Source organism: Podarcis raffonei, chromosome 5 (genome assembly GCF_027172205.1).
Source record: "Podarcis raffonei isolate rPodRaf1 chromosome 5, rPodRaf1.pri, whole genome shotgun sequence".
In the NCBI taxonomy this organism is placed as follows: domain Eukaryota; kingdom Metazoa; phylum Chordata; class Lepidosauria; order Squamata; family Lacertidae; genus Podarcis; species Podarcis raffonei.
In genome coordinates, this window is record NC_070606.1 from 11,225,402 (window position 1) to 11,238,691 (window position 13,290).

The 13,290-nt window shown below is 40.0% G+C and overlaps 1 protein-coding gene across 5 annotated transcripts in view; it reads left to right on the forward strand.

Annotated features, from left to right (window-relative positions):
• The window catches only part of TSC22D1 (TSC22 domain family member 1), a 65,134-nt gene that overhangs the window by 13,796 nt on the left and 38,048 nt on the right, over positions 1–13,290 (forward strand). Inside the window, exons 2-4 of one of the 5 annotated variants that reach the window (XR_008330387.1) lie at positions 6,565–6,736; positions 10,613–10,722; positions 11,991–12,563. The exons of 3 other annotated variants lie outside the window; for them this stretch is intronic. The gene's annotated coding sequence lies outside the window, so the exon portion shown is untranslated. Of the gene's footprint in view, positions 1–6,564; positions 6,737–10,612; positions 12,577–13,290 lie in introns of those variants that run through there. One more of the 5 variants, XR_008330386.1, reaches the window with a different exon arrangement.

The following is a 13,290-nucleotide window of genomic DNA, read 5'->3' on the forward strand; positions in this document are numbered from 1 at the left end:
CTTATTGAAAATTACAGTTATTAACTTTGTTAAGTGACTTCCTCGCTTCCCCTTGGTTGAATTTCATTGCATGTCCTTTTAACGGTTTTCCAATCCCAATTCTTATAAAATTTAACTTAGACATTAACATCCTTAAATCTTCATAATCTATGGAATTAAAAATATTAATTCATCACTTAACATAAATAAAATCCTAAGACAATTAAGTATGTGCAAGCTGTTTTCAGTTAATTTGACTTAACAAATTTAGCTAGATAATCATGAAATTTAATCCACTCTTCCTGATACTTCTCCTCCTTCTGGTCGCGGACTCTTGCGGTTAGGTCGGCTAGCTCCGAAAAATCCATCATCTTCATCTGCCATTCTTCTATTGTTGGTAATTCTTGGGTTTTCCACTTTTTAGCTAACAAGATACGGGCAGCAGTTGTGGCATACAAAAATAATTTTAACATCTTTCTTTCTACCATTGGGTCTTGAGGCCCATCCCAACAGGCTCACTCGCACTACACAGATGTGCATTTCAGGTGGGTGCTAACCATACTTTTCTTGCTATTGTTCCCTAAATTTCTGTTGACATTTTGGTGATCATAATGCTAGAATCTTTACTGTTTCTGCTTCGCCATTTGGAAAATATTCCTTAAAATTAACCACAAAATGGGAATTGGGTTATTATCAGTTTATTTAAAGTAAGCTAAAGGGATTGGCGTTTCTGTGTGCTGCGCTGGCTCGCCAGAGCAGCGATGTCACGCTGGCCACGTGACCCGGAAGTGTCTCCGGACAGCGCTGGCCCCCGGCCTCTTAAGTGAGATGGGCGCACAACCCTAGAGTCTGTCAAGACTGGCCCGTACGGGCAGGGGTACCTTTACCTTTACCTTTTAAAGGGATTGGGGGGGGCAGTCTGCTGGCAAAGTAGTAACAATTACTTTGTAAATATCAACAGCCTTGAAATGGTCGCATATAACAAAATGTGTGGACTATGTAAGCAAACTGGATCTCTTTATTCTTAGAAAGGCATCAAGATTCGGAGCTCAAACAACCTGTTTGTGTTCATGAGAAAGGAGTTACTGCTACATGTTAAAGTTTACAAGCAGCAAGTATGACTTTCTTTAAAATAAAAACAGATCAGTCTTAAACTTGTAAATTTTACTGCTTGTGAAGTTTTTGGAGATTTGAGCAGCCTGTGATCCAACAATAGCTAAACTCTGAATGGGGGAATCTTCTTCATACAATAGAGATAAATGACTTCATTTAGTTATGCTTTAGAGAGATTTCATAGTATACATGAGATCTTCATTCATGTAGAGGTTTCTGTCTTGAACTTTGAGCTCCTTTAAAAAAATATTCCAGCACATTAGCTAAATTAACAGTTGACAGAAATTGAAAAATACTGATCTGCCCAGTATGCCATCAGTAGTAGAACACTACGGGCTGTACCAAGTTGTGGTTTTGCACTAATACCCATTTAAACATACATTAACTTCTTCTGTTTCAAATTTCAAAAAAGTTTATATGTGTTCACAGTAACATGTTCATAATCAGTACACAGTTGAATTTCAAAGTCCGAAATTACATCCTCTGTACCAAAAGTCTTTTTATCCAATTTAAACCTCTCTGCTGATTGCATATAAGAAAACCACTTAAGATTATAACCTTCCACTATTTGTTATTCCCTTGTTTTAATTTTATATTCTCCTTGATGCAGTTCTAATAATTCTTGGTATTTTGTCCATTTCTCTTTGCCTGTTACCTCTTTTCTGTAGAAGACTTCTCGTGATGAAATCCATAAAGGTGTCTTTTGGTACAACCCCAAGTTTATATTTATTCTGGATTCTTAATATGGCACTTCTAATAAAGTAACTTTTTAAGTCCACGTTAAATTTAACTTTGTCATACTGCAAATATCCAAGCCATCCGAACCTTGGGTCATGTCCTTCTATTTCCAGGAGTGCCTTACTTCTCAAGTAAGGGGTGCCCAAACTTTTTTCAAAGAGGGCCAGATCTGATGAAGTGAACATGTGTGAGGGCTAACCTTTTTTGGGGGGGAGATTTAAGTTGTTGAGCTTTTTGGGGGGATTTTACCCCAGGAAATAAACTGCCACAGGGACCGGATTAAACCGACTGGCGGCCAGATTAGGCCCCAAAGCGGACTTTCGACATGCCAAATCCACACTGAACAGCAGGCTGCAAAATGGAATACAGTTTCCCTCACACAAGACCCCCAACCAGATAGCATGTGGCAAATTGTAGACATTAATTTAATTAGCAGACAGTGAGGTGGACCCGCTATATTTAATTGGGAGCAGTTAGTGAGGTGGGATCTGTGACAGCTAGTGACATGTGGTCCCATTGGACTGCCCCGCTTACTATCTGTATTAGCTTCAGCCTGCGGCCCATCTTACAGGACAGCCCCATAATAGATCACATTTTTCTAGCCTAAGCAGGTGGTCACTAGACCATGGACAACTGAGGCCAGGCTGGTCCAGGAGTGGCTGTGTTGTTGTTTAGTCATTTAGTCGTGTCCGACTCTTCGTGACCCCCTGGACCAGAGCACACCAGGCACTTCTGTCCTCCACTGCCTCCCGCAGTTTGGTCAAACTCATGCTGGTAGCTTCGAGAGCACTATCCAACCATCTCGTCCTCTGTCGTCCCCTTCTCCTTGTGCCCTCCATCTTTCCCAACATCAGGATCTTTTCCAGGGAGTCTTCTCTTCTCAAGAGGTGGCCAAAGTATTGGAGCCTCAGCTTCAGGAACTGTCCTTCCCGTGAGCACTCAGGGCTGATTTCCTTAAGAATGGAGAGGTTTGATCTTCTTGCAGTCCATGGGACTCTCAAGAGTCTCGTCCAGCACCATAATTCAAAAGCATCAATTCTTCGGCGATCAGCCTTCTTTATGGTCCAGCTCTGCAGGTATGGTCCAGGTACAGAAGTGGCTGTACCTGGGCATTAAATGTTGCTGGTCACAGAAGCCACTTGAGACTTTAGTGGCAAGTTAGAATCCAAGAGCCAGGGCTGTTGAGAGGGGGGTGCTCATGTACCAAGCCTAAAGCCAACAGGGCCCCAGACTCTTAGCTTTCTTTCTTTCTTTCTTTCTTGTCTTATCAGACCCCTAAAGCAAAACAGCAGGCAAGTCTTAGCTTTTTAAGCTCCTCCTGCCTTTTAGATAATAGGTAGAGTCAGAGCTGTGATTGATGGGCGAGTTGTCTAGACACCAGGAATCCCTGGAGTCCTAAAAAGCTGCAGTTTCCCCCTCCTTTGCATTTCATTTCTGGCCAGTGGCTTCTGTCTCTTTGCAATCTTGATTTCAGATCAGATACTCTCATTTTCTGCAGATTTCACTACACAGTAAGTGTAGAGGGTTGTTAAAGAATCCTCCACCCCGTGAAAAAAATATAGCATTTGTGGAAAAAATAAATCTGTAAGCATTTTGCATTCTGCTATTTTGGGAGGGCAGGCAGAGAACAAATCCTGTCCCTGTACAAAGATGCATCACTTTGGTTAAAGGAAGCAAGATTTGGTACCTTTTCATGCATTTTGTACCACTTCCTGTATCCTTACAACAGCTGTGAGAGGCAGGTTTGCCTGAGAGTTGTTGAGTGGACCATGAGAAGAAGTGAGAAAAAAAGAACGCTGACTTAGGTGAGCTTGAAATGTGGAACAGCATATGTTCATAGTGTGTATGAAGTTGGCAAACTGGTTTTTGTTTCGCTTGCTGTCAAACATTAGGAGTTGAATGTAGCAAATCAAAGTTTGGAGGGGGAATTCCTGGTTTCCCAGTTTTGTGTGTGTTCTCCCCCACCCCACCCCCTGTGCTATATTATAAATTATGCAGTTAGAGATTTTAATATGCATCAAGTTGCCCCAATGTTTTGTTGCTGTTGTTTTCACAATGTGGAGCAGGGGGGTGGAAAGAAATAATCACTGTGCGCTTCACAATTGGAGGGTTATTGATATCCAGTCTCTTGGTTTGTTGTCTTTTCTCCTATGGAGATGCAGCAGTGGTATTGGGGTGAAGTTGATGGTTAATTTTTAGGTTATTAAATTTCTATACTGCCTTTCATCCAGGGATCACAGGGCTGTAACACAGGAAATTTAGGAAAGTAAATTATGTAATCCCAGCTCCACCTTTAGTGATGACATGATGGCCTGTGCATCTCAGGAGTTGTCCAGGGAGCTTCAGTTGCACAGCAATTAGGAGTAATTATTTTCAGTAGCAGCCTTCTCTATTGCCTACTACTCTCCTAAAAGCTGGAATTGGGACCAGTCTTTGTCATAGTGTGGGAAGTGATGCATGTAGAAAATTGGGAAGTGCATGTATTTAAGAATCTCCAGATCTTGGTCTTGGTGTAAAAGCCACTTGCCACACCTTCTGGTCCAGAAGATTTAGTTTCTTGTGAAGCAACAACAAAACCATACATCTATAAAAAAAACCATACTCAAGAACCAATTAATCCTCAACATGCCTTGGTTCTTCCCATGTTCTGTGTTGGCGGTAAAAGGAAGCATACTTGGTTTCAGTGATATATGTTTAGTCAAAATCTCCTTTCTTGCAACTTGAAACCATTGGTTTGAGTCCTACCCTCCTGAGCAGGAAAAAAGAAGCTTGTGCCATCTTCCTTGTGACAGCCCTTTGGATATTGGAAGATGGCTATCGTATCTCCTCTCAGGCTCCTCTTTTCCAGGCTAAACATAAACCCAACTCCTTCAATTATTCCTCATAAGGCTTGGTTTCCAGACCATTGATATTCTTGGTCGCCTTCTTCAGCACACATCCCAGCATGTCAATATCCTTCTTAAATTGTGCCCAGAACTGGACACAGATATCCAGGTGTGGTCTGACAAAGGCAGAAATGAGTGGTACTATTACTATTCCCTTGATCTGGACACTATACAGTGGTACCTCAGGTTAAGTACTTAATTTGTTCCAGAGGCCCGTTCTTAACCTGAAACTGTTCTTAACCTGAAGCACCACTTTAGCTAATGGGGCTGCCAGAGCACAATTTCTGTTCTCATCCTGAAGCAAAGTTCTTAACCTGAAGCACTATTTCTGGGTTAACGGAGTCTGTAACCTGAAGCGTATGTAACCTGAAGCGTATGTAACCCGAGGTACCACTGTACTTCTATTGATGCAGCCTAGAATAGCATTAGCTTTTTTGCTTCTGCATCACACTGTTGGCTCATGTTAAGATTGTGGTACACTAAGACCCCTAGATGCTTTTCACATGTATAAAGTGAAGTGTCCCCCATCTTAAATTTGTGCATCTGGTTCTTCCTGCCTAAGTGCAGAACCTTACATTTGTCCCTATTAAAATTCATTTTTGGGCTTAGGCCCAGTTCTGCAATCCGTTAAGGATTCCATTTTGAATCCTGATTCTGTTTTCTGCAGAATTCGCTCCTCCTCTTGCAGACGTGGCACACAAAAACGGGTCTCAGATGATCTCAGGGTCCAGCTCAGTTCACTATACTTCTGCTAATTGCATAGAATTGCAGTTACCGTATTTTTCGCTCTATAAGACGCAGCAGACCACAAGACGCACCTAGTTTTTGGAGGAGGAAAACAAGAAAAAAAATATTCTGAATCTCAGAAGCCAGAACAGCAAGAGGGATCGCTGCGCAGTGAAAGCAGCAATCCCTCTTGCTGTTCTGGCTTCTGGGATAGCTGCGCAGCCTGCATTCGCTCCATAAGACGCACACACATTTCCCCTTACTTTTTAGTGAGTCTTATAGAGCAAAAAATACGGTAGCTTTATTTGCTGCTTCATCACTCTGTTGACTCATGTTAAGCTTGCGGTCTGCTAAGACCCCTAGATTTTTTGACAAGCCTGGTGTCCCCCATCTTATATTTGTTTAGCTGGTTATTCCTGTCTCAGTTATCCACACCTTGGTGTGTTTTTCCCCCGTTGTTGCTTTGCTTGAGATGGATTTCCCAGCTCACTTGGTATTCTAATGACTAGGTTGAGTTGAGGTTCCTTGAAGGATGTTTCTTGTGGTGTCTCTGCACATTACAATTATGGCAACAGAAACAATGGATCAAAGTCTCTCAGTATTTACAAAAGAAACAAAAATCCTAATCTCATTTTTGAAACGCTACATGAGGGCAGTTGTTCCATTCTGTATATTCTGCAACACATGAGTATTTATGGTCAGTTCAGGCAGCTTCTGGGTCTTCAGACATGTTTGATACCAGGGTGTACAGCAACGAACCAGAAAAAAGTCAGCAAACGACTGAAAGGGAATAATTTGTTTTGTTTTGAAGGTGGGTGTACCGGGGGGGGGGTATTTTATATAAAATAGGTTGATATAAAATAAAACATTTCTCCCATTTGCCTGCATTCTTATTGCATTGAGGCTGATTTCCTTGGCTGGTGTCACTTCTTTTTAACCTTGTTTTCAACCACAGTGTGCGCTGCTTCGGTTATATAGATCTTAATGTATTCTGTAAATATAGCATGTTTGAGTTTTACATCTACTTGACTTTTATCTTTTGTTTCTGGGATACTGTGAGAGCCAAAACCACGACATACACATAAAAATGGATTTATGTTTCTACTGCATTTTTCTTTTGTAGTTGTTTCTTCTAATTTGCTAAACTCTCTTAACTTCTGACTGGAGAAATGAGTGGAGAAATGAAACTTCTTCAGAGGCAACAGACAACACTTTCCCCTGACTTTAGAGACTGCCATGAAGGATGCATTCCATAACTTGAATGCAAAGCGGAACACAGCCGTACATCCTTACAGGTGTGTGTGTATCAAACTGTGCTTAAGTTTGAGAACAAACACTGGCTTCATGTTGTTAACAGAAAGCAAACGATAACAGTGTCAATTATTTAATCTGGAACTTAATGGCAGGCAAGTGTCTGGAAAAAACCCAGTGGGAATATTGCGATACTTCAACAGTATAGTAGATATTTGAAAAAATTGAACAGAGAAGTTCATGGATTATGGTGCACCTTCACCTTTGCAGATGGCTAATAATAATAATAATAATAATAATAATAATAATTTATTATTTATACGCAGCCCATCTGGCTGGGTTTCCCCAGCCACTCTGGGCGGCTTCTATCTAGAGATTAAAAATACTGTATTTTTCCGTCTATAAGACGCCTCCATGTATAAGACCCCCTTATTTTTAGCAACTCAGTTTTAAGAAAATGAGGGGAGATGGCCCAAAGTTGTTGAGCTTCTCCCCCCCCCCATGCAGCTGTGGGCAGGAAACACCCCGTGTATTGGACGACCCCTGTTTTTTGAAATGATTTTTGAGTCAAAAAACCTCGTCTAATACATGGAAAAATATGGCACATTAAAACATCAGTCATTAAAAACTTCCCTAAACAGGACTGCCTTCAGATGTCTTTTAGACTTCGAAGTGCAGGGCCAGTATATTGGTACCTCTCAGGTGGGTGCCATTGCCATTCTAAAAGAAAGGGAGGCGTTCATTTCATAGAATTGAAAGAGTGAGTGGATATTGATAACTCTTGCCTTTCGAAGCATGAGGAGTGCTCTCGTTCGCCCTGCGCATTCCCTCCCACCAGTCTGCCTTATGGGGTGGGGAATAATCAATGGCAAAACTAATATTTAACTTTATTTCATGTAAGAAGAAATGGTAGTGGCAATTGCCCCTTTTAGTGGCCATGAAAGGTACCTTGTAACAATTGACTGACTTTTCCAATACATAGAAATAGCTTTTTGGTTGGGGAACTATTTTGAGTGTCCTAATACTCCCACTCCTGTTCATTGTAAGCTCATATAAAACATGAAGAAAGAAAAATCCTAGTTTGCTCCTTCCCCCCCATGTTTTTTTTCTTTTTTCTTTTTGTTATTTGTATTTTGGGATTTTCAAACTGAGGATTTTGTGTTTTAGTACACATATTCTGAAGAGAAATATTGCTTTCTGATAAAAACTACAGATTTCTGCCTGCTTATTTTTATTTATTTAAAAAATCAGGTAACTGAAACTGGTAAAATTAGAAACTCAGCAACTGTAACCGTACTGGAAATTTTAGTTCAAAAGAAACTGCAACATTTAGAATAATCATGATGGATATTTAATAATGAATGTAAGCTTTTGTACTGTGATCCAAGTAAATTTGTGAAATGCTTTGGTCAAGGGAAGGCTAGGAGAAGCCACAATTGCCTCTTCAAATAGGCCAGTGATCTCTGTTCATTACAGGCTTTACTCATCGTACAAGGTAAAGTTATGTTGTGTCTGCTGGTTCAAGGAAAATATATAGGTATAAAAGGAGAATTCCTGGATGCTAAGATGCAAGTTGAAAATGCAAGTTGAAAATCACAAAATATGCAGCAAAGCAAAGCATGGAAAATAGGCTGTTAGACCTTCTTTCCAAGTGAGTTCCAAATAGTCCCCTCTTCCCTCAGCATAGGAAAAACCAACATGTTAATAAGTTAAAAATTGTTTACCAACACTCTCCAAAGGTAAGGTTCATGTGCTTTTCAAATACATCAGGGAGAAAAGTTGCATAGATTGTAAAACTTGGCTTAGGAAGTGGTAAAGTTCTGAGATTATTGGTATAGGAACACAATAATGACTTGTGAGGGCCATGTTGCTCCAGTTTAGCTTAGCTCCATCTTAATCACATGCCGAGTTCATCCGGTAGACTGAAGGGGAACAAAGGCTTGATTACCTAGTCCCTCCCAAGGTGAGCTGAACTTGGCAGGACAGCTTACTCTATGGTCTTAACCCCTTCTGGCATTAATTAGACTTAAGCATGTTGGTTATATGAAGCTGGTTATCCCACAGTAACGTCTGACGTGCATGGACAAATAACTAGCTCTACAAAACTAAAGTTGACAGACTTTCCTGCTTAATATCCTAGCATATAACCCTTCCACTTAAGGGACCCTTGATACTGCTTTTTCCAAAGGATACCTGGGAAGTAACTGACCTTGTACAGCTAACTTTCACTGCAGATAATAGTGAATTGTGTGCTTGCCTTCTTACTACTGAGTCTTCTAGATAATGAGCACCACATATCTATTTTCCTTTTGAGTTCTGTGATTGTCCCCCTCACCCAATTTTACTTAATGTTTTTGAATTTTAGATCAGGTATTGGTGGCAGGCATATCGGAACCGGTTGTTTAATTTTGATTAGTGTTGCTGGTGGGAATTATTATTATTATTATTATTATTAGGGTTCTAAAACAGGTAACAGTAACCCACTCGCCCCCCAAAAGTATGCAGAGCAGGAAAAAACAAAAACAAAATCAGAAGTCAAGGTACAGAGGCAGTTCCTACATAAGTATTCAGCAATTACATCCAGAGGACATTCAAAAGGGGTTATTATGGGTACCCTGTTTCCCGCACAGTAGCAGTAAATGGCTGGTGGGAAATTTTATTTTGTGAGAGGCTGCATATATACAATTTACTTTATATAAATTTACTTTCCACTGTATACTAAGTCTTAAGCAATGCTTCTTCCATTTTTCATTGTGTGTGTTTTCTAAAATAAAGAGATGTGCTCCTGTTTCTGAAAGGCTTTCGATGAATGGTGGTATATGTGTGGATTGGAAGGACGTCTTAAAAGACTGATCAGAAAACTGATCAAAGGAACATGGGGGTTGTGAAGGATCTTTTCGGCTAGCCTTCCTTTTATTTCCTGAGCGCCCTAAAAGTGTATGGTGGAAAGTCTTCTATTCTCACACTTACTACTTAGGCCTCCTTACCCGCTTAGTTGCACAGGGACCTCCATGAGTAGTTGCCATTGCGCTGCTTATGTGTCATTTGGAAATAGTAGCAAGGTGTTTCAGCCACTTGAGTCAGTTTTCCTGCAGGCTGGGTTTGGGGCTATGGTGGGGAGGCAGTTTTGAGAAATTTGGCCCTGGCGTCACTTGCCTGTCGCTTCCTGGGAGCTGGTATGGCCCTGATAAGAAGCTGGTATGGCCCTGGTAACAAGAATCTTGTGGCTCCTTAAGGTTTTAAGAGCGACTGTTGTAGCAGGATCTTTTCTGGATCAGACATGCATCAGAGGAAGTGGCTTTTGGTCTAGAAAACGTCTTGCTGCAACAAATCAGTTAGTCTTTAAGGCACCACCAGGCTCTATGTGTGTTTCTGTAGCAGATTGATCATGGCAAGCTTTCTAGACTTTGCCAAAGACAAGGTGTGCAGGCATAAAATGCTAGTGAGCTACTTTTTCTCTGGTTTATATACTCAAAATAATTTGCATATGAAGCAGAGATCCAGAGAAATCAATATATTTTTTATAATTAACAGACTCTCGAGCCAAAATCAAATAGGGTCATTAAGTAAATAGTTGATTTATTAGATCTATATCTTGGACTTCCTGAAAAGATCTCATGGTGACATACGTGGGGTTGTCCCACTTTATTTTTGCAGTAGACCTTGGTTAGGCTGAGAGAAGAGCTTTTCCTAGGTCACACAGTGGGTTTTATGGTGAACAAGTATTTAACCCAGATGCAACATTTTTGCCACGTTACAACATGCTGGCTCTCAAGTTTGTGGGAATGTTTCATGTGTTTTCTTGATCTGGACTAGGCCTTTAGTCCTTTCTGTTTCTGATTTCTTTCCCCTCATTCTGTTGGTTTTTTTTGGTAACCTTGTTTTTGTGTGATCTAAAATGAATGCTAATATTTCAACAGATACAGAGTGACTGAGTCTTAACATTGCTCACTAGTATGCCCGTGAAGAGGCATGGCCAAAGTTAATTATGTCTAGAGCAAAATCTGGGCGGTCTGGCTGAGCCAAGCAGGTATGTAAAGATGCTTTGTTTGTGAAACAAAATAATGTAAGCCAACACATACTTGATTACCAGTATTGCAAAAACCACAGAATCGCTCTAGAGGTGATTTTCTGAGGACAGAGTAGCCCTTTACGTATTGTTGCAGCTATATTTGTGATTTATATTTCCCCCACTCCCAAAACATCCCTCTTCTATAGGAGTGCAATGTGGCTTTGCCAGTTTAGTAGGCCTTTAGCAAGAAGAATCCACGATTATGGATGCCATAAAGATATGCCTTTAAAACACAGGCAAACTATTCAGTTGTATGCTTAGCAGTGGTTCTAGACCTTGTGGCTCCTCTTTTTACAGGCATTTCAATTTGGCATTTCACAAAAGTATACTACTGTACATATGCATGGAAATAAAATTCAGCCTCAAGTAAATCAAAGAGTATATCATATTCAGGGAATGTGTGATTAGATCACTAATCTGCTTTGAGACTACAGCTAGAGATCAGAGATTGAAGAATATCAATAGGAGAGGTAATTTTGTGTGAAATAAAATTTCAGTAACATGGAATTGTGGTCATCCTCTGAATGATGACAGTATAAATATTTGAAGCCTTCTTCTCTGCAAGAGATGATCACTGTTTTCAAGAACAACAGTATTTCTGAAACTTCCTATCAGTTGCAGAGATTCCCGTTTTGTGAGCTTTTATCTCCCAGATTTATCTCTGATTTGACGTTTCAGTTTGTAATTTTGCATTACTAGTACGTCTATTGGAATAACACGACATTTTCTTGTTTCAAATAGTGTACCCAGTCATGGCTTAGCTTGCTCAGTCTGTTCTGGTGGTAAATAAATACGTCAAGGGAATATTGTGATCTCCAATGTAAAATCTGCTGTTCAGATGTTAAGTTACTGTTAGAGAGCTAGGCTTGTCCAAAACAAATTGTTTTCTGAAGTATCATGGTGCCATTTTCTATACAGCCCCTGTTTAGAACAAGAATATGTGCATTCTTGAACAGGTGCATATTAATTAAGACACTATTCTCTCTTCACTGGACATGTACCATCTGGCTAGAATTAATTATTTTTGGGGAGCATTTCTGATTGCGTGTAAAGAAATCAGCATTTCACCATCACTTACTTTATTTGAGTTCTCTGTAGAAGATAAACATCTGAAGAAGTTACGGAGACCATGGGATGAAATGAGTCAATAGCGAATCCAGTTTGAAAGAATACTGATAGAATGACTGAGCAGGTTTCCTTAAATGTTTTGCTCTTCCTGGAACTAGGGGGAAAATGCCACCAGAAATAAATAAGTAAAGGCAGAACTGAAGTCCTGGAGGGCTTGGACCTTTGTATGGAAGAACAGCGAGGATGGCAAACAGCTGAAGAATTAAAGAAATCTGTCTGTCCTGGATCCCATTTTTAGTCTCCAAAGCGAATGGCGTCATGGTTTTTATTATTGTCCAAAATAAGATTAAATATTGGACAAAGCATGTAATCTTTTAAGCAGTGTTTCATGCTTTCCACTGTTTGGAAGTGGAAGATTATTTTATTACTCCAAGCAACATTTTGAAAATACTTAACGAGCTCTCACTTGTGCAAGGTGACTAGAGGTTATTACTACCAGAGTAATTGGGTTACTGCTAATAAATATTTAAAGCCAGATAAAACATGCTTTTTGGTTGGCCTGTAGAGCTGTGTGGTTTTATTTGCAATTTGGCGCATTTAAACTTCGAAGTTGGTGCTTGGCTTTGTATAAGGGGTTGAATAAGAATAAATTTGAAGAACTTAAAATTTACTTGACTAACTTTTTGCAAGGAACTTTTATTAGTTCATCTAAGAGATTATATGACTAGGGGTTGTATCCAGTGCTGCCGTTCTGCTTGTGCAACAGACTAGAAGACTAGAAGCTTGTGCAACAGAAATCCCCCTCCTTTCCCCATGCAACCTCAAAATATGGAACAGTTTTTGGGAGCTTGCAGGGTGAAGAAGGGCAAGTTCAGTTGTGTGAGCAGTATATCGCTTATACAGTGTGAAATACAACCCTTAGTTTATAAATGAAGGGGGGGACACACACAGATTCTGAGATTTGTTTTTTTGTTGTATGTACAGGCTGCAGGAGCCTGTAATACGGTTTACTTGTAATACGAAAAATTTGTTTCCATGTGTTAATAGTCATGGGGTGGACATAGCTGAATCATAGTTTACATGCATTATAGTCCAGGTTTAAAGCTCATTGACTCCATTAAAGGATCTTGCTCAGCAGGATTCAATAACGATTTCGCTGGATATTTTATTTTTATTTTTATTTATTCACGGCTTGAGTGTAAAAACCTCAAAGTGGTTTACAAAAGATATAACAGTAAAATAAATAAAAAATTTACAACCCAACTTTAAAACATACGAAAGATAAAATACTAAAACAGATTAAAATGACCTTAACTGTTTTAAGCATTTGGACAGGCTTGTCTAAACAGGAATGTTTTTAGCAGGCTCTGGATTAGTTGCTACTAGTCATTTCCTTGGCTATCTAAGCCCAGGTCTGATTGGCAGTAGCTTTCCAAGCCCTCATATTGGGCACGCCTT